The sequence below is a fragment of the Eulemur rufifrons genome, chromosome 5 (assembly GCF_041146395.1).
Source record: "Eulemur rufifrons isolate Redbay chromosome 5, OSU_ERuf_1, whole genome shotgun sequence".
Lineage (NCBI taxonomy): Eukaryota > Metazoa > Chordata > Mammalia > Primates > Lemuridae > Eulemur > Eulemur rufifrons.
Genome location: NC_090987.1, coordinates 16,742,391 through 16,762,473, shown reverse-complemented (window position 1 = coordinate 16,762,473; position 20,083 = coordinate 16,742,391).

Genomic DNA, 20,083 nt, shown 5'->3' with positions numbered 1-20,083 from the left:
ACAGAGGGCAGATCATGCTTTATATCATTTTCACCCCCATAGAGGTACCACAATGCTCAGGCTACTCATTTCTCCTCCCTGAACTAACATTATGGTGTCATGACTAGATTCCTCAGCACAGCAGCCTGTCTTTAACTCACTTCCACCTGTTTTCTCTCACTATCATTTGGATCAGAGCACCCCATTCTCAGGTTCTCACAGTTCCTTCTCCCTCTATCTTAAACAGATAAAATCCTTCAGCTGATCAGATTTCAAATGCTTCACCAGGTTGGCCTGAGTTTGTTGGTTTCCTCCTATCCTGTTTCTTTCACTCTTTATATAAGATCAATTTTTCTCAGAGGACACCGTTTAACTCTTCAGGACTTGTCCCCAAGTCTTTTTCTAGGTACATAAATGCCCTGCTTTCTGTGTTTTACTCCTTCAAGACATTCTTAAGATCTTTCCTGCCCATGTACACAGAGCTTCCAAACAGCTTTCTTGTGTTTTACTCTTTAATATGGGCAGCCTAGGATCTGCAGACATTTGAGGAAAGGCTTTAACATGGAAAAACAGCAAAAAAAAAAAAAAAAAAAAAAAAACAGTGGAAAACATAACTCTGAAAGAAATGGAGACAATAAAAGGAATTGAAGAAACTTTTTAAAAATATGGTTGATAAAACATTATTCAGAGACTAAGATCCTCAGATGTTTCAGGATAAACAAGACAATATCAAAAAGGAACAATCAGAGAATAAGAAAGTTCTTAGAAATGTAATTATAATAGCAGATTTTTAAAATAGAAGTATTAGAAAATTAAGACAATTTCCCAGAAAAAAAGATACTAAAAAATAACAACAAGATCAAACTAGGAGGTCTAACATCTGACCAATAACAGTTTCAGAAACAAAGAACAGATAGGGCCAGGAACAAAGGCTCACACCTGTAATCCCAGCCCTCTGGAAGGCCAGCATGGGAGGATCACTTGAGCCCACTAGTTTGAGACCAGCCCGGACAAAATAGCAAAATCTCATCTCTACAAAAATTTTGAAAATTTGCCAGCATGGTGGTGCATGCTTGTAGACTCAGCTATTTTGAAGGCTGAGGCAGGAGGATCACTTGAAGTTCAGGAGTTCAAGGCTATAGTGAGCTGTGATCACCCAACTGCACTCCAGCCTGGCTGACAGCAAGACCCTGTCTCAAAAACAATTTGGTGCCCTCTTTACTGTTGGATATTATTACATTAGATACCTGTGGTAGATATTATTAAACACATGAGCAATAGATTTAGTGCAGGGGCTACTGAAAGCCTCACTGGAATTGAAGAATGGGAGTTTTTTGTGTGCGTTTTATCTTGTTTTTATGGGTTATCCTTCTAGGGAGAAAATGTCAGCTTAAATAGAATACTTTAAAGTGTCAAATAAAACAAGATACTGGTAGAAATCTAAGCAAAACTTTTATAATAGCAGGTCCTCGAATAACATCATTTCATTCAATGTCATTTCATTATAATGTTGATGAGGAAAAAAAATCAGTTCCCTGCAGGGGCCATTTTCTGTGTGGAGTTGGCATGTTCTCCCCACCTTTGTGTGTGTTTCCCTGGATTCTCCGGTTTCCTCCCTCATCCCACAGATGCACACGTTAGGTTTATTGGTGCGACTACGAGATCCCAGTCTGAGTGAGCGTGGGGATGTGTGAGAGTGCGCCCTGCAAGGGAAGCTGTCCTGTCCCAGTGTGTCCCTGCCTTGTGCCCCGAGCGCCAGAATAGGCTCTGGCCACCCTTGACCCTGAACTGGAATCAGTGGGTAAATAATGGCCTTACTTGTTTTTATTAATCTTTCTTAAATGTATGTATAGATCACATTTATCTCAATGTTTAATATCATAAGTGTTTTGGGTCATTATAAGTTTGGTGATGTTTTTGTGACCAGAAATATGCCCTAGGAACTGAACTCTCGTTTATGCCAATTAGCCTATAGTGAAATTGGTTTCATTATATGTCATGTCACTTAAAGTCACAGTTTCCAAAACCTGTCTGGGACAGTAAGTGAGGACTTTACTTTTAGACTCAGCTTATCTATTCAAAACAAGAGAGGTTAATTTAAAAACAAGCAAATGCTATACTCACTACCATCTTCAGGATAGATCCTTTGTACTCTATGGACAATGACTTATATCCCCTTACTCTAAATCTTGAATAGCTGTCTCCAAGCTGAGTTGTCAGCATAATTGGACTTTGAAAATCAATACTGTCTCATAAAACAAAAGACAGATAAAAAGATGAAGTCACATCCAAAATGTGGTTATCTCTTTTTCCGGCTAGTGGCTAAGAGGGAGGGGGGAGTTTTAAACCCTTGCTCTTGATATTTTAATAATGAAGAGGAGTTCTGCTCTACTCTCCCAGAGGCACTGCATTTACTTTCTCTCTCTCTCTCTCTCTCTCTCTCTCTCTCCACCTTCTCTTTGTTCTTCCCCAAGGCAAGACAGATATTTTACTTAATTGGTGAGAGGAGGAGAGCCCAACAAACATAAGGCTGTATGGGGTTAATGGTGCTGTGGCCCAGCCTCTCCGTTCCTTCCTGGGCCACCTCCCTGAGGCCTCCTGGGCTCACTGTGCTTCCAGGCTCTAATCAGGAAGCTGGCAGGTGTGTTCAGCCTCCCGCAGGCCCCAACAGGCCTCTGTTCTCTCAGAACCAGCTTCTTACCCTGCCACGGTGTGGAAAAATCAGGTTGGCCGATCACGTTGGGCTATTTATTTTCAGTTCACAGTGGGTAGAGCTATGAGAATGTTAGAGAAGAGGCTCCCAGATAAAGCTTCTTTTTTTCTCCAAAGCTACATTTGCCGCTAATAAAGTTGAGAATCAAAACATCTTCTACCTCTTTGGATCTATTTCTGAGTTAGTAGAATCCAGAAGGGATTTTTAACTATGGGCTTTGAGATTTAAAAAAAAAAAAAAAAGCTGCAATTGACTATGTAAACATGTGGTTCCATTCTGTTCCCTTCACGGAAGAATTGCTATGGAAGAATTGCTCAGCTCAGAGGAAACATGGTTCATGGAGAGCTCTGTTTGTGCCCTACCCTCTGTGTACGGCTTCATGACCAGACTCCTTCCTCTCCCCTCCAATGCTTAAGTATTTAGATACCTTGTAAAAAGGCTGGGTGTTACACAGGCATTTGTTGAGACTTGCAAGAAACAGAGGAAAGCATAAGTAAAAGAAACAGTAAATTTCAAGGCAAAAAAGGGCTGATTCAAAAGCATTAAATAAAGTTACAGTCTGATAACCTAATGCTAACGAGAGAACCCACCTCAGCAGTTTTTCCTGAGTTATTGATAAAGGTGAGTCAGGAAAAGGGTGACCTAGTAGGGCAGGTATTTAATGCCAACAAATACGGTTTGTTTGAAAAGCAGATGCCTTCTACTTTTATTTACTGAGTTAAAAACATGTATAATATTTTTATGGCATGCATTTTCTCCTAACCCCGTATGTTCTTTGTGATCATGCTCTTAACAATAGTGGTTTTGCTGACCACAGTACTATTCAGGAATATAACCTCCATAATTGATGAAAGATTAGCATACTGATTTTATATTTGGGAAAAAAATCATTAAAAATAAAACAAAAAAAATTAAATATTCTGATTGAAAATCATGCACTTTCAAATTATATTGATTAGTTCCGGAAATTTGCCCAGGTATCTAAAACCAGATCAACAGCAACCTAAAACTACTTTTATCCTTCTCATGTTTAAACTTCCATGATTAGTTAGGTAGCTAGCTAGTTTGTGCCTCATCAGAGGTACAAACTCTGATGAGGCCATCTGGGAACTCAGTAATTTTGTTTTATTATAAATTTATTACCTATAAAAATATCTATAAAATCCTGGATCTAGCCATTCAAACCTTCACTGAGGACAGTAAGATAATTCTGGTGTACGAGATTATGAAGGTCTAAGGACTGACAGAAATTTTGGAGGCCTTTTCAATTCTAGCATCCTAAAACAACTGCCCTGAACTTTGTAGATTGTGGTCTTTTCTCTGATTCAAACCCAGCAATGCTTCCTCATGTAATTCACTTGAATAAAATGTTTGAATTAAGTAGGGTACACAATCAAGATGTGCTATTGGAACAATTCGAAAACCTTAGATTTGTGGGTTCTAAGCCTTGCTAATCTCTTGACCTTCTTATATTCCATCAGTGAGACTGAATGGACACAACAGTAGATTCAACCCAATGTCAAAGAGGGCATTCTTCCAACACCTAACCCTATAGGTAAATTAATTAGTTGCCTATTTTATCTCTAAGTTATGCCAATATCCTCTTGAATAATTGCAAGTCTAAATTTTCAGATTGATATTGAATCAGGTGTTAGGTGGAACTATTCTACTATTATCCGCTTATACTGTTTTAACATCTTAAAATTAAGTCAGTTGAAAAATCATAAAATTTTGGCAGTAGTTTGGTTGTTTCTTTGGTGTTTTTTTTTTTTTTTTTTTTGAAGACGTGGTCTCTGTCGCCCAGGCTGAAGTACAGTGGCACAATCATAGCTCACTGCAACCTCAAATGCCTGAGCTCAAGAGATCCTCCCATCTCAGACTCCCAAGTAGCTGGGACTACAAGCACATATCACCATGCCTGCTTGAATTTTAAAATTGTTTGTAAAGATGGGATCTCACTATGTTGCCCAGGCTGGACTCAAACTCCTGGGCTCAAGCGATCCTCCTGACTCAGCCTCCCAAACTGCTGGGATTACAGGTATGAGCCACCATGATCGGCCTATTGGCAGTTTTTTTAAGCTATGTATTAACCTTGAGCTAAGGCATAATCTGTACAGTCTTGATATAGATCCTGGTTGTTGACGCCTTTACAAAACCTGCATTTTCGTGGGCAAGAATAATTTCCTGATATACTTCAAATAATTTTAAATACAATGCTAAGCTACCTGTAATTCTTGTGCATTTTCTTTAAACTATCTAGCTCTTTCTAATCTTGCATATTTATTTAAACTCTGCACAGTGGGTGCTTTAGAAATAATTGGCGCTTGTGGTCGTGTTCTTCACATCAAACATGATGTGGGCAGGATAAACTTGAGCAAATTGAGCAGGAGACTGTCTAGCAAGACAGTTTGTTGAGGTTAAAAAAGCACTGGTCTAGGAACCAGAAGCCCTACTTCTGCCAAACAGTTCAGTGACTGGAGCAATCTTTCTGGGTTTTAGTTTCTTCGTCTGAAAAGTTGCCCAGTTGGACTGGATAATCTCTATGATCCCTTTCACGCTCTGAATACTTAGATATCTACTGTTTCTAAATACTTTGGCATTTCTTATAAAGCCCTTTCACATCGTATACTTTTTAATTTTATCCTTACAAGAATCCCTGAACTAGACAAGGCAGAACTTTAGAGGATATAGAGATAAGTTGGGTATCATTTTAGATGTGGTAAATTAAAGTTAGGGGAGATTAAGTAATTGGTAAAGATTATCTATCTGATAAATAGCAGAAATGGAACATGAACTCAGATCTTCTGACCTCAGCAAATTCCTATGTAGACCACAAAAAAAAAAAAAAACACAAGAGGAAGCATAATTGTTCGAAATCATTAATTATGTGCATGAATTACTTCTACTAGTGATACTTCCTGTAGCTACTCAAACCACACTAAACTCAAACTAAAAGTAAATAACAGAAATACAAGTAGTAAAATGACCAGTGCTTTGTTGTAATAGAAATATGAGGGTAATTACAATCGATCAAAAAACAACAGCTAAGCTCTGAATGGGTAGGTTTGAGACCACGATGTAGAGTGAAGTTATGATTCAGTTATGGACCCTCCTTACCAGAAATGTTGAGACAGGATACGGGGGTGGGGAGTTTTGGAGAAACAAAGCTATGAGGAAATAGGATGTCTTGGAAAACCCTCATTATTTAGTTAAGTGAAAATTAATGGGAAAACTAACAGATAAGCAATAGCATTTATTATGTGCCATGTTGGAAAAAATTAAGGCTAGGAAAGGATATAAACTTGATGGTCAGATTGCAATAAAAAATGTTTGTGACTACAAAATTACATGCCAAAAGGAGTGACAGGGCATAGCAAACACACACCGAAATACTAAGGGGTAAAGGGAACAATGTATGAAACCTATTCGCAAATAGTCCAGAAAAAATAAATAATGTGTGTGTATGTCACAATATTAAAAGGTGATGAATCTGGGTAAAGGATATATGATAGTTCTTTCTACTATTCTTGCACCTTTTCCGTAGGTCTGAATTTCAAAATTAAATGTCAAAGAAAAAAGGATTGTTAGGAGCATAGTTATTGAGCCATGAAACTATGTAAAAAGACTCTCAGCAGAGCTGAGAAAGACTTCATAGAATATTTTATACACAGATCAGTGGACCTGGATTCTAGTTCACATTTGTCCTCTATGCAGCTGTGCAATCTTGAACTAGTCTCAGAAAAACTGTGATTTTGGCCAAGATCAGTGATTTTCAAACTGTTTTGTGCATTCTAGAAAAGTATTTTAGGCCCCAAACAGCAAAGCAGAGGGTGCTCTAGGCCCGCCTTCCATCCCTGCCCCCATGCACCTTCTTTTTTTCTTTTTTCTTTTTTTTTTTTTTGGAGGGGGGATTTACTTCATTTTTATTTTAAGAAAGGTTCCCAGGTTCCCAATGTTCCAAAACAATTTTTTTTCCCATCTGGCCACCGGACTAGATGACTTCTAAGGATGATTTCAAGTATGAAATCATGGGCTTCAGTTGTTTAGGGGGGAAACTGTGTTATAACAATACCCGAATCTGGCCTGCCAATAGTTTTTGCAGGTCCCCCCAAATTTTTAATTTTTGGATGATGGAAAAAAAGAATAATATTTTGTGACTCATAAAAATGATATGAAATTAAACTTTCGGTGTCCATAAGGTTTGATTGGAACATAGCCACAACCATGTTTTGTCTGTATGGCTGCTTTTACTTACAACAGCAGAGAATAGTTGTGACAAACACCAGAGACTTTATGCCCAAAAGGCCTACATATTTACTATCTGGCTCTTATAGAAAAAGGTTGTCAACCCCTAAGTTATAAATAATAACCATTAAAACCAATAAACATTATAAATTATAAATTTCGGGACACTCAGTGACTTCTGTGCAGATGTTCAGATCAAAAAGGAAATAGCCTTTTAGGACAGCCTGGACTAACTAGAGTAAATCTGTTAATTTAATCACAAGGTGACAGTGAGCTACATTTACTCATTCCCGCCTTCACGCTGGTTATGATCAGATAGTTAATCTTTGCCCCTTCCCAAAAGATCTTTGCTTCTTCCCGTATAATTAACAAAAGGAATTTTCGTTGTCAACTTTGGAACTATCCCCAGGGGTATTTGCGCTGTATGAGGGGCTCTACGAGAATCCTTTTCCAGGGGTAGAAATTTCAGGTATATTGGCAGGATTGTGGAAACTTGGAAGGGTGTGACAATGAACTTCAGATTTCACTTTCTCCACATGAGGTTGGCCTTAGCCCCACTTCTCCCTTGATTTGCCAGATAGCCAATCTCTGCACAAACCAAGATAGAATCTTTCTGCTTTCTGTTGCTATTTGACACAATTATTCCTGAATTGGGAGAAAAAAACACACAGTTTCATAACGATATTGGAGATCAACAGAGGTTTTAGAGCAAAGGCATTAGTGACGTTCCTGTTCCTGGTACTTGGCCTAATTTTTGAGGGTAATATGCTGAGTTCTTGTCTAACTCAAGATTTCTGTGAAGATCACCTGAGCTATTGAATGAGAAAGTACTTCACAATGGTAATGAAAGTGGAAGCTTTCCTGAATTGTGGCAATATGACTATAATATATACATAGATATTATCATTAAGCCAAACGCAAGCCAAGGTTAGAATTGAAAGAAATTATCTTATCTTTTTATGCTACAAGCACATCATAGACAGTTTAGCTGGCCTAATTATAACAGATACAACATTCAGTGTGGTTTTCTCCCCGATAACTCATGCCGTGTATTAGTTTGCTAGGGCTTCTCTAACAAAGTACCATAAACTGGGTCGCTTAAACAACACAAATTTATTGTCTCCTAGTTCTTCAGGCTAGAAGTCTAAAATCAAGGTGTCAGTAGGTTTGATTCTTTCTGTGAGAAAAGATCTGTTCCAGTCTTCTTTCCTTGGCTTGTAGATGGCTGTCTCCCTGTATCTCTTCACATTGCCTTTTCTCTCTGAGTGTCTGTGTCCAAATATCCTCTTCTTAAGGGTACACCAGACCGGGTGCAGTAGCTCATGCCCGTAATCCCAGCACTTTGGGAAACCAAGGCAGGAAGATTGCTTAAGGCCAGGAGTTCAAGACAAGTTGGGGCAGCATAGCAAGACCCCATTTTCACAGAAACTTAAAAAATTAGCCAGGTATGGTCGTACATACCTATAGCCCCAGTTACTAGAAAGGGTGAGGCAGGAAGATTGCTTGAGCCCGGGAGTTTCAGGCTGTAGTGATACGATAGCACCACTGCACTCCAGCCTGGGTGACGGAGACTCCACCTCAAAAAAAAAAAAAAAAAAAAAAGGACACCCCAATCATATTGAGACCTCATATTAACATGATTAGTTTTGTAAAAACCCTAACTTCAAATAAGATCTCAACCTGAGGTACTGGGGATTAAGATTTCAACATATGAATTTGGTGGTGGTCGGAGGGTACAGCACAATTCATCCCATATTATAAAGAATGGTTTATTTTGTGAATTTAGGTACAAAGCCCTTTTCTTCAAGACCTATTTCTTCAGTGATCCATTGCTTTTAGTGAAAGAAGCTTCTTCTTTCTTTATTTTCTCGATTTCAGGGCACGTCTTATTTCTCCTGCTGAAGCTATCTTATTGAAATGGAGAAAGGGAGTAGATAAGCTTGCCCTTTACAATATTGCAAAGGGTGGGTAGTGAATTCGAAGACATACCATGTGGAATTCTATGCATACCCTACTTGGTGTTCCAGTCTTTCAATATACAGATCTTTCCCCAAGAACCTAGGCACAATAGGTGAGAACACACCTTACTATTTTCTTCAAGACCCATAAAAAATGGGACAGGTGTGGTTGTGGTTGAAGCCAAGCTGCTGGCTTAGCTGCAGAATGTAGTATAATTGGAGGCCTCTGAGGATATTTGCTAGTGTTAAAGGGAAAATAAAAAATAATAAGGAATATGTCAGTGATTTGGTTACATAAACTAGTCTTCCTCCCCACCCACCAAAAGGAGAAAAAAGGAATATGGCAGTGATAGAACACTTAAAATACCAGATCTCAATAAATTCTGTTGAGGGGCACACCCTTTAAGAAAGACAAGGCATTGAAGAAGCCATTCTTTCTATGGCTAAAATATTTCTAATCTGAGAATTAGCCTATTTGTTTTAAAACATAGTACTAAATGTATTGGCTCTTTTAATAATAAAAGCATTCTAGTTAAAATATTAATTGTAGCAGCTAGCCTTTTTCCATTGTTCCCAGAGTGCATCCCCAAAACTCAAAATATAATCTTCATTTTCATTTGTCATGTACTAACATGTGCTTTACATCTTACAGGCAATTACCGAAAATGTCTTTGATGCAGTAAGACAGGTTCTGCCTAATTTTCCTCTTCTGACTCTGCAGAGTTCAATGATAAACTCTGGAAACTGAAATTAAAAACAACCCAAAACCTTTCATTAAAGCCTTCCCCAAATTTTTATTCAAGCAGTGACCAGTTTAGTTATTAGCTGTAGGTCTCCCCTGCTAGCAGCAATTCCTATGGTAGTAAAAGGTGTGTAGGGAACTGTCAATGAAGCACATGTAGGAAGATCCAAAATCATCCTTAGAAAAGAATGAAAAATGTGTGTTGTCAGCCTCACACCTGCAGCAGTATGCAGGAGCAAAGGCCTGAGAGTGAAATCCTGAGTTACGTTTTGCAGTAGTCTAATTTGCAGCCCATGCATTTGTTTATTTATGAATGCTTTCCCGGATGCAAGAGCTCAAAGCGTACCCGATGGACTTAAATCAACAGTAAGAAGTGGTGATGACAGACACTGAGCCCCAAATGAATTGAAATACTGATACAGGAAACATAATGAAAAGGAAAGAATCTAGTGTTTTCTGAAACCTTAGTGACTAGGTTAGTGCCTCTCCAACTTTAATGTGCATATGAATCATCTAGGGGATCATTTTAACAGGCATATTCTGATTCAGCAGATCTGGGGAAAGACCTGAAATTCTGCATTTTTAACAAGTTTTCAATGAGTGCTGGTTGCTAGTTCCCAGACTGCACTTTGTGTAGCCAAAACCCCAGGTCCTTCCTATTTAGTACTTACAATAAATGTGACAGAGAGCTATTATTATTATCTTTTAAAATAGACACTGAAGGAGAAGTTAAATAATTCTTAAATGGGAAAAACTGAAGTTTGTCTAATAACAAAGCTCATACTCTTTAGTACTCTAATAAAACCCCACAGGAGTAACAGATACTTTATTTTATTTTTTAAAATTTGAGACCAGTGTGTCTCAAATATGCCTGATCACCTGTGACATTTGTCTCAAATTCAGATCCTCAGGCCTCACTACAATCTGTAATTTCTAGAGGAAGTACCTAGGAGAAGGTATTTTTAACTGAAACCTAGGTGACTATTGTGATCAGGAACATTTAGGAAGCAATGATCATCTATAATAGGTCATACTATAGCTTGAAAAATCAAATAGGGAGTGTTGGTTTTCTGTGTTTTGAAAGAACATTGTTTACTGAGGCAAAAAGGATCTCAGAACCCCTTTAATGCACTTGAACTTCGCTGAGAAAGGCTGCTGGGGCACATGGAATGAAACTTGTTGGTTTCATGAGGTAAGGGATAGGTTTAAACCTGTATCTTATAACAGGGTACTGAAGTATAGTATCTAATTATGTCTCTTTTAATTGTAAGGTGAAAGCAACAATAGCCACAAAATTTTCTTTCCTTTTTATCAGGTAAATGATCTTTGTCACCCAATCCAATTATAGAACATCTGTATTGTGGAATAAAAGCCCAACTGGAAAATGTTTCCCATATCCAAAGTCCATAGTTAAATTTTTTATTAAGAATTCTGAATGAGATCAGAGTAAGGGTAATTATTTATCTTAGCTGTGAATGGGTAACTTTTGGCAAAGGAGATTACACATAAATGTCTCACTACAGTTCTGAATGGTAAATAAAGGGACAAACGAAGTAGACTTTTTAAAGTAAACATTGAGTGCTTCTTTTAGATCACTGATTTTTTTTAATGGCTTTACAAAAACATTAGTGTACATTTAGTGTACTGTGAGAGTATATATTATCAAAAGGAACTCCAGGACCTTGAAGCAGTTAATATACTTATGAAATATATAATTTATTAGCTTAAATGTATTCTGTTACTAGCAGAACTTAATAACTTAATAACTAAAAGACTTTGAATTTTCTTATGTATTTCTATATTTTAAAGAAAATATATATGACTTCAAATGAAATGTCACATTTCCTTTTAAAATTAACAAGATATTTCAAGTATACTAAAAGACATATATACTGAAATCTCACTCTGACACAATTCACTAAGGGTAGAATTTGTTGCAGGATAGGTCAACCAATATAAATAGACATTTTGAGATAGCCCAGTCTGTATGTGAAGCCTAGATTGGACCAGTTACTTAACTTTTCTGAGCCTCCATTTCCTCATCTGTAAGGAAATGGGACATTAAATGAATGACTTACTGAATTCATTAATGAATAGTCACTAGTATAAAACAGGGTATAATTACTGAATTGTCAAAAGGACTTCCTTTTAATAATTGTCACTTATAAGGCAGTCTCAAAGAAGAATCCCCCATCACCCATTTTGCAAAGCTAAATATTAATATTTACTTCCACCATTGAATTACAGTGAAGTCACATGATATCTACATTTAACTTATTTAAATTCAACTATATGGCCTTAACACAAAAGAAGAAAAATAAAAAGAGGTGAAAATCCCCCAATTTTTAATTATCTGGGCAATTCAGCCCAATGGTCTATTCAATGAGCAAATACTGGCATAAATATGGGAAATGTGAGTCTTTCTTTCAATGGACCTCTCAAAGTACAAACATCTCAGTGTACAGAGTATAAGTCTAGCATTCTGAACTATGTATTTTTGTACAAAATACTCCTAAAGCACAAAGCAACAACTGCATTTTACCTGCTGCTCAACTGAATAAACAGTGTTCTGTCTCAAAGCTGGAGGGAAAACCAGCTCTATTGAAACAGTTGAGAAATATGTCTCTCTCTGAAGTAACAACTTCCTGAGGAATTTTCCAATGTAATTTTAAAAATCTTTTTATTTTGAAATAATTTCAGACTTACAGAAATTGCAAAAAAGTTGCCAAAATAGTTCAGAAAGTTGTTATCTACTCTTTACCAAGTTTCTCCTAATGTTAGCAACTTACATAACCATGTATAATTGTCAAAACCAGCAAATAAACATTGGAACAAAATTATTAACTAAACTATAGACCTTATGCACATGTCACGAGTTTTTTCCTCTAGTGTCCTTTTTCTGTCCCAGGAACTTATCCAGGATCTCATCTTTTAGTTATTTGCTATTTTTTCTTAGTCTCCTCCAATCTGTGACAGCTTCTCAATCTTTGTCTTTCTTGGCTTTGATCTGTGGTTCCATGAAGGTAAAGAAAAGTAACAGTCAACATTTAAATGCTTTAAGTATTGATTTCTCAGGCAATTCTTTGTGAATTCCAAACCAGTATAATTTCTGTGGTAGATTATTTGTTAATTTGCCATTACACAAGTGAACATAGCAGATGGCATTATCCAATTGAATTTAACTGTCCAAGTGAACAAAAAGAAGTAACTGCACTTATTGGATAGTTACTACCTGATATGTAGTAGGAGCCACTTCAGACCCTGGCAGAAGAATCTATTTGTAACATTCCATTTCTAACACCTCAGATAGATAGGAGATTCAACAATTCTGACTTCAAGTATTCATTACCATTACCATTTATTTATTTATTTATTTATATTTCAAAATATTAAGGGAATACAAATGTTTTTGGTACAAGGATAGCTTTTATAATGCCTAAGTCAGGGTTACTAGTGTACCCATCACCTGAATAGTGTTCATTATACCTGTTAGGTAGGTTTTTAACCCTCCCCTCTGCCCCCTTCCCCACTTTTTGATTTCCAATGGTTTTACTTCTCTCTGTGCCCATTGATTAGTTCCAAATTATTAGAGAGTACGTGTGGTGTTTGTTTTCCCATTCCTGAGAAACTTCATAGTCTCCAATTCCATCCAAATTGCTGTGAAAGACATTAATTCATTCATTTTTATGGCTGAGTAGTACTCCATGGTATATATACACCACATTTTGTTAATCCACTCATGAATTGATGGGCACTTAGGTTGATTCCACATCTTTGTGATTACCATTAACTTCTTAATATTCTTTCTAGATTTTATTCAAAAGAGAAGTAAGCTAAAGCTTACAGATAAGTGAGAATCATCTGACATAGAAACTCTTCTCTTTTTTTCTTTTTTAGAGATAGGGTTTCACTATATTGCCCAGGCTGGACTTGAACTCCTGGGCTCAAGTGATCCTCCCACCTCAGGCTCCTGAGTAGCTGAGACTACAGGTGCATGCCACCATGCCTGGCGGAAACTCCTTTTTAAGGAGTGATTATTTTAACAGCAGTAATTGTCCATTTGGTGCCAGTATGTTAAACAATATCCTTCAACTATAAACATTAAATGAGCATTAATTGCAATGATAGCATCTCCTAAGGATTTGAAAGTATGGTGACAAATGAAAAAGGAGAGCTGAGACCTAGGAGGTTTAAAAAATTTTTAAGCATAATTCAAAGATAAAAGTATAGTAGTTATCAATATATGTATGTTAACTAGCATAAAAAGGCAGAATTTTTAGTGCACTTCTATTTGTCACAATATGTGTTTCTCTAGAAAACTTTTTGATTTTAGTTTTCTGTTCTTTCATTTGTAAAGACTTAAAACATATTGTGATTTATTTAGATTCTAGTTTGCGATTAGTTTTTCTGAAATGAACTTTTTATTTTGGAATAAATTTAAGTTTACAGAGAAGTTGCAAAATTAATAAAGTGAGTTCTCATAAACTTTTCACCAGTTTCCCCTGTTGTTAACATCTTACATTACCATACTACATTGGTCAAAAGTAAGAAACCGACATTAATGCATTTTTATAAACTTGAGATTTTATTTGTATTTCACCGGTTTTTCCATTAATGTTCTCTTTCTGTTCCAGAATTTCATCCAAAGCGCTACATTGCATTTGGTTGTCATGTCTCCATAGTCTCTTTCAGTCTGTGACAGTTCTTCAGTCTCATCTTGACACTTTTGATGAAGTTTGGTTAATTATTGGTATTATATAATGCCTCTCAGTTTGAGTTTGTCTGATGTTTTCTTATGATTTGATTGAGGTTATGCGATTTGGACAAGAATTCTGCATAAGTGATACAGTGCTCTTATGAGTACATGTTATCAAGGATACATGGTATCCACTTGATCATTTAGTTAAGATAGTGACTGCAGGTTTTTCCACTGTAAATTTACTATTTCTCCATTTCCATACTCTATTCTTTGGCAGCAAGTCACTATGTCTAGCCCACCAGCAAAAGAGGGGATGTTAAACTCCACCTCCTAGAGGAGGACTTATCTACATATATTATTTGGAATTGTTTGTAAGAAAGATTTATTTTTAACAGACTTTTAAAATCTGACATTATCGAGGTATCCAGCTCTTCCACTGATGCTAGAATAATATTTATTTACTGCATGCATATTTTTGTGGATTTCAATAAGTACAGGCATACACGCTCCCCACCCTAATACAATGTATGTTAGAATAGAGGAGAGACATTAAAAACAAGTAAATTATAAATAAACAAGATCATTACATATTGGGATAAGTGTGATGAATGAAATTTGGGAATATGGGAGAGAATGTGATAACTCTTTGAGAGGCCTTCTGAGACAGTGTGGTTTGGAAAGGTCAGTCTGAGATGTTGACATTTGAACAGAGAACTTGAAAAAGAGAACAAACCAGTTCTGTGAAAAACTTTCCAAACTATAGAATGATATGGAGGCAGGAAACTGTCCTGTGACAGTTAATTTGTGTGTCAACATGACTGGGACATGAGGTACCCAGATATTTGGTTAAACATTATTGTGGGCATATCTTTGAGGGTGTTCGTAGATGAGATTAACATCGGATCTAGCAGACTGAGTAAAGCCGATTGCCCTTCCCAACGTAGATGGACACCATCAAATCCTTTGAAGATCTGAATAGAACCAACAGGCTGAGTAATGGAGAATTTGCACTCTCTGCCTGGCTGTCTTTTTTTTTTTTTTCTTTTTTTTTTTATTCATGATAAATTATTAAGTGAACAGTGCAAGTTAAAAACAATAGAGCCTGGCTGTCTTTGAACTGGGATGTCAGTCTTCTCCTGCCTTTTTTGAACTTGGACTGGAACTTACGTCATCACCTCTCCTGGTTCTCGGGCCTTCTAATTCAGACTAGTATTATACCATAGACTCTCCAGGGTCTTCAGATTGCTAACCACAGATTGATACATGTCCCTAGAATAGAAACGGGGCTGGTATGGCGCAAGTGTGGGGAAAGATGATCAATTGCTATGTGAAGTAGAGAAGAGACAGGAAGCCTGCCCCAGCAAGGCCTTGAGAACCATGGAAAGGAAGGGGGTTTGAATTTTACTCTAGAGATGGTAGGAAGCCTTTGAAGGGTTCTTAGCAGGAAAATGAACTCATATATTACATGATTAAAAGATCATTCTGGCTGCTCTGGGGCCCACAGATTTTAGGCTGCAGGCATTAGGGGGTCAGCAGAGTAGGCCAAGCCAGAGATGACTCTGTCTGTGTGGCCTGGATAGGGAAGGTGTCAGCACAGACACAGAGAAGTGGAGTGATTTGAGAGAACATTTGGAGGTAGAACTGACAGGCCTCATGTATCCTGGTAAGCATACATATGGTTTTTATTAATTTAAAAAGAAAAAGATAATATCATCATAGAATTTTAGGTTAGATTTATCCTGAGGAAGGGCACAAGGACAGGTGAGCAAGGATGTTCACTGCAAGTTATTGGTAACAGCAAAAAATCAGAAATGAGTGTCCACCAGTATGGAATTGGTAAAATAATGCAGTTATTAAAAAGAATGCAGTGGACTTTTGTACCCTGAAGAGAAATGATGCTCAAGACATACTAAGTGAAAAAGCCTGGTCCAGAATAATATGCATAGTATGATGCCATTCCTGTGAATTAGAAATGAGTATCATTGTATCTACCCTATATTAAGTATTATAAGTAAAAGTATGACAAAATTTACCAAATTCCATTAACAATGGTCACCTCAGGGTAGGGTGGGGGTTAAAGAGGATTTTGACTTTATACCGTATATCATTTTATCTTATACCTTATGTCTACTGTTAAAGAAAACCTAAGAAAAACTTTAAAAAATGTTTTCTTAAACAATGGATAAGAAGGAAAAAATAGTTTTAAGCAGAGGCACAAGAAGTACTTTTAAGATTAAGAGGTACTTTAATGAAGCCTTTGAATCAACTTTAAGAAAAAGTCCTATAGATATAAATATTATTTTTCTTTATAGAGTTTATATTAATCTCAATCCAGAAAAATGGAGATTATTTATTAAGTTGAAATTATTAACATTTCCAAGATGATGGTGAGACCATCTTTATTCCATTCCTTCAAATTAACATTAAAAACAAGTAAATGGATAGAAGTTTTTCAGTGTCATTTATTTAGGCAATGCATTTCATAGTGGTTTTTGCAGTTTGGTAAAGAAATAGATACACAAATTTATTTGTAAATAAAAACTTTCTTTTTAATTCATGCTTTGTGAAAAACTATTAAAGTATGGGTATCTCTGAGCAACAAGATTATGGATTATTACAGATTATTTCCATTATTTTATTACCTCCTATCTACATTTTCCAAATTCTCCATAATAATCATTACTTTTATGATCAGAAAAAGAGGTACTTTAAAAAATGTTAAAGTTAAATGTCTATAAATTTAACCTGATCCATGTCAACTTGCTTGCACTTTCTATATGACATCAAATAGTTCTCTTTCTCTCAATGACTGAAATATACAGACTTTATTTACAAACTAGGACCAAATGACTTGTATTGTGATCACATTTGTCTCCACTCTCTATGCAAAATGATCAGGCTAGGACCATTGAACACACCTTGGCAAGCAACATAGCAACATCTAAAATGTTATTACTGAAATGACTATGCAGGTTTTTCACCAGACTTCTACAGAACTACAAAGAAAGGTCAAAGCAAGAAGAAGCTGACTTCTAGAAAAACTCCAGCCTCTCACACCTTCTCTTAACCCCAATCACATGGTGTGCAGCAAATATTTTTAGGTTATATAGACAAAACTTGAAACTGCAAACTGGAGCTATGTGTGCAATGTGATAGTGGGAAAAAAAACAGTTCTCTTCATGACAGTTAAAGAATTTATGCAAAGGGTTTGAGACTCTGGGATGAGAGTTATTAAGTAAATACCGCAGGACATGCACATTATCCAACAGCCCGCATAGCATAATTACAGTTTGCTTTCAACTGCTCAAAGCTGGTGTTTTCTGGTTTTAGCCTCTTGGCCTTTTGAATTATTTCTGACTCATTAGCCTTTCATCCTAGGGGCAATTTACAAGCTCCATAAAAGTGTGGATATTTTTCTTAAATCTCTTTTCCAGCAAATGCATTGTATTTGATTTTCCACCTCAGAATGTAAATTCCCACAGTACAAAAGCAACTAAACAATACTTGTTTCGCTCTATTACATCATCCTTTCTCTCAAAATATTTATTTATAATTAAAAGCACATAACTGAAGATCAATTCTTCTATGGTCCCAACCATGGCCCCGTTGACACTTTGGGCTGCATAATCCTTTGTTGTGAGGGGTTGTCCTGTTTATTATAGGATGCTGGGCAACAACCCTGGCCTCTACCCACTAGATGCCAGTAGCGCAGAGCTCTAACCCCTGAGATGTGACCACCAAATATCCCCTTGGGAGCAAAAGCATCCTTGGTTGAGGACCACTGAATTAGGCCAAAGATCTCACAAAACCAAGCCCTTGTCCCATTGCCCATTCAAATTGCTCCTTTGACTGTATGGTCAATGCCTACCCACTTAGCTATCGGCCAGCATAAAATACAGACACTCACACCCTCACATTCTTCATGTGAAAGCCCTTGAACATTGTCTGGAGTTCTTCCTCTGCACCATATGTGGCCAATTTGACTGGGAGGAGTGGTGCAAGCACTACTGCCTGTTCCTACCCCTTCAGTGCCACGGGAGTTCACGCTTACCATTTTTAATGTACTGAAGTTTATAATGTCTTGACTTCTGAAGCTTTAAAATACCTCCAGTTTCTTTATCCATTGGCCACACTCTGCAAACCCATGCTCCTCCACAAATTTTGTTTTGACCATAATTTTATTTAATTAACTATGTTTATTCTGCCTTGCAATTGTTTTTCTCATTTGGCAGTTAAATATACAATTATGATCCAAGCTCAAGATATTTATTTCCTGAAATTACCCTAGATTAGAGCCCATTAATTAAAACTTGGGGGAGGGATTTATATAATTTTGTTTTTTAAAAAACCCTTTTCCTAAAACACCCCACAACAAATCCACACATTAGCTTATTTAAACTTTATTTTTATGCCTCTTAGTATATTTGAGGGATGTTTATTCTCCCCACTCAAGTCATTTGGTGTTTGAAGCACCAAGGAAAATGGCCACAGGGAGTTGATTTCCTCTGTGAAGGAAACATTATTAATGTATTCTTTCCTGTGGAAAACTCTGAAAAGTGGATCTGCCATTACTAGATTCACTTGAGCAAGCGCTGCAGTCTCTCCTAGCCTGTTTCATTTGCGGTAAAATGAGGGCGATGATACCTACCCTCTAGGGCTATTATATTGAACAAAATGAACTGTTTCAAGCTCTTAGCCCTATGCCTGACATACAGGTGTTTTATAAGTGTCATTTTCTATGCTACTTCTCTTCCTTTAGCACCAACTAAATAATTTGTGGAGTCTAGGGAAGACTGAAAATGTGGGCTCCCTGGTTCAAAAATTAAGAATTTCAAGACAGCAGCAGAATGTTAAACCAAGTGTGGAGCCCTGTGTGACTGCCTAGGTCACACTCATACAGCCATTCCCGCTTGCTCCCCTAGGGTTTCCCAGGGTCCACTTGTCTATCCTTTCACTAAATTAACAGCCACTCTTCAAATTTGACAACTGACAGGGAAATAAATGCAACTAACTAAAGAAGGCTTGATTATATGCATTGTTTTTCAACACTGGATGACTTTTACTCAAGCAATATGTTGAATGTTAGTGAACCTAGAGCTCTTCTAGAGGGACTGTTTTCATGTGCCATGGCATTTTAGTGGTTTGTATCATTCTCTATCTGGAAGAATTAAAAGAAAAACAAACATTAGTAGTCTATTAGTAATTGGACCCTTGATTGATAGTCCAAGAAGCACTTAGTGGCCAAAGAAGCACTTAATTCAAATAATCTTTATCTAGACTTTTCAAACGGCATTCACAAAGAGAGCAGCAAAACTCTCTAAACAGGTGATTTAGGTATAGACAGGAGACTTCTAGGGTACTAGTAGAGACGTCTAAGAGTTAAATACCCAAAGAGGAAGATTTAGTTGTCAAACCATTGAGCCCCAGCTCTGCTCATTATTCCTTCTTTATAGATACATCAACATGTCCTTAACGGAGTTTCTCAAGGGTTTCACATCCTATTTGATAAGACGCAGAATCATGTAAAAAACAAAATAAATGTGTAAATATGTGTATATACATATATACACATACACATGCAGAGAAAGAGGAATTTCTGTATTTCCTCTATTGGAAGAAATACACACACACTCAGATACCAACACACATGGCCGCACATGGCATCCTAATAGAAGGCAAAGAGAACTATTGTTATAATAACATTTATTGTGCACCTCCTATGTGCCAGGTGTTTTATATACCTTACA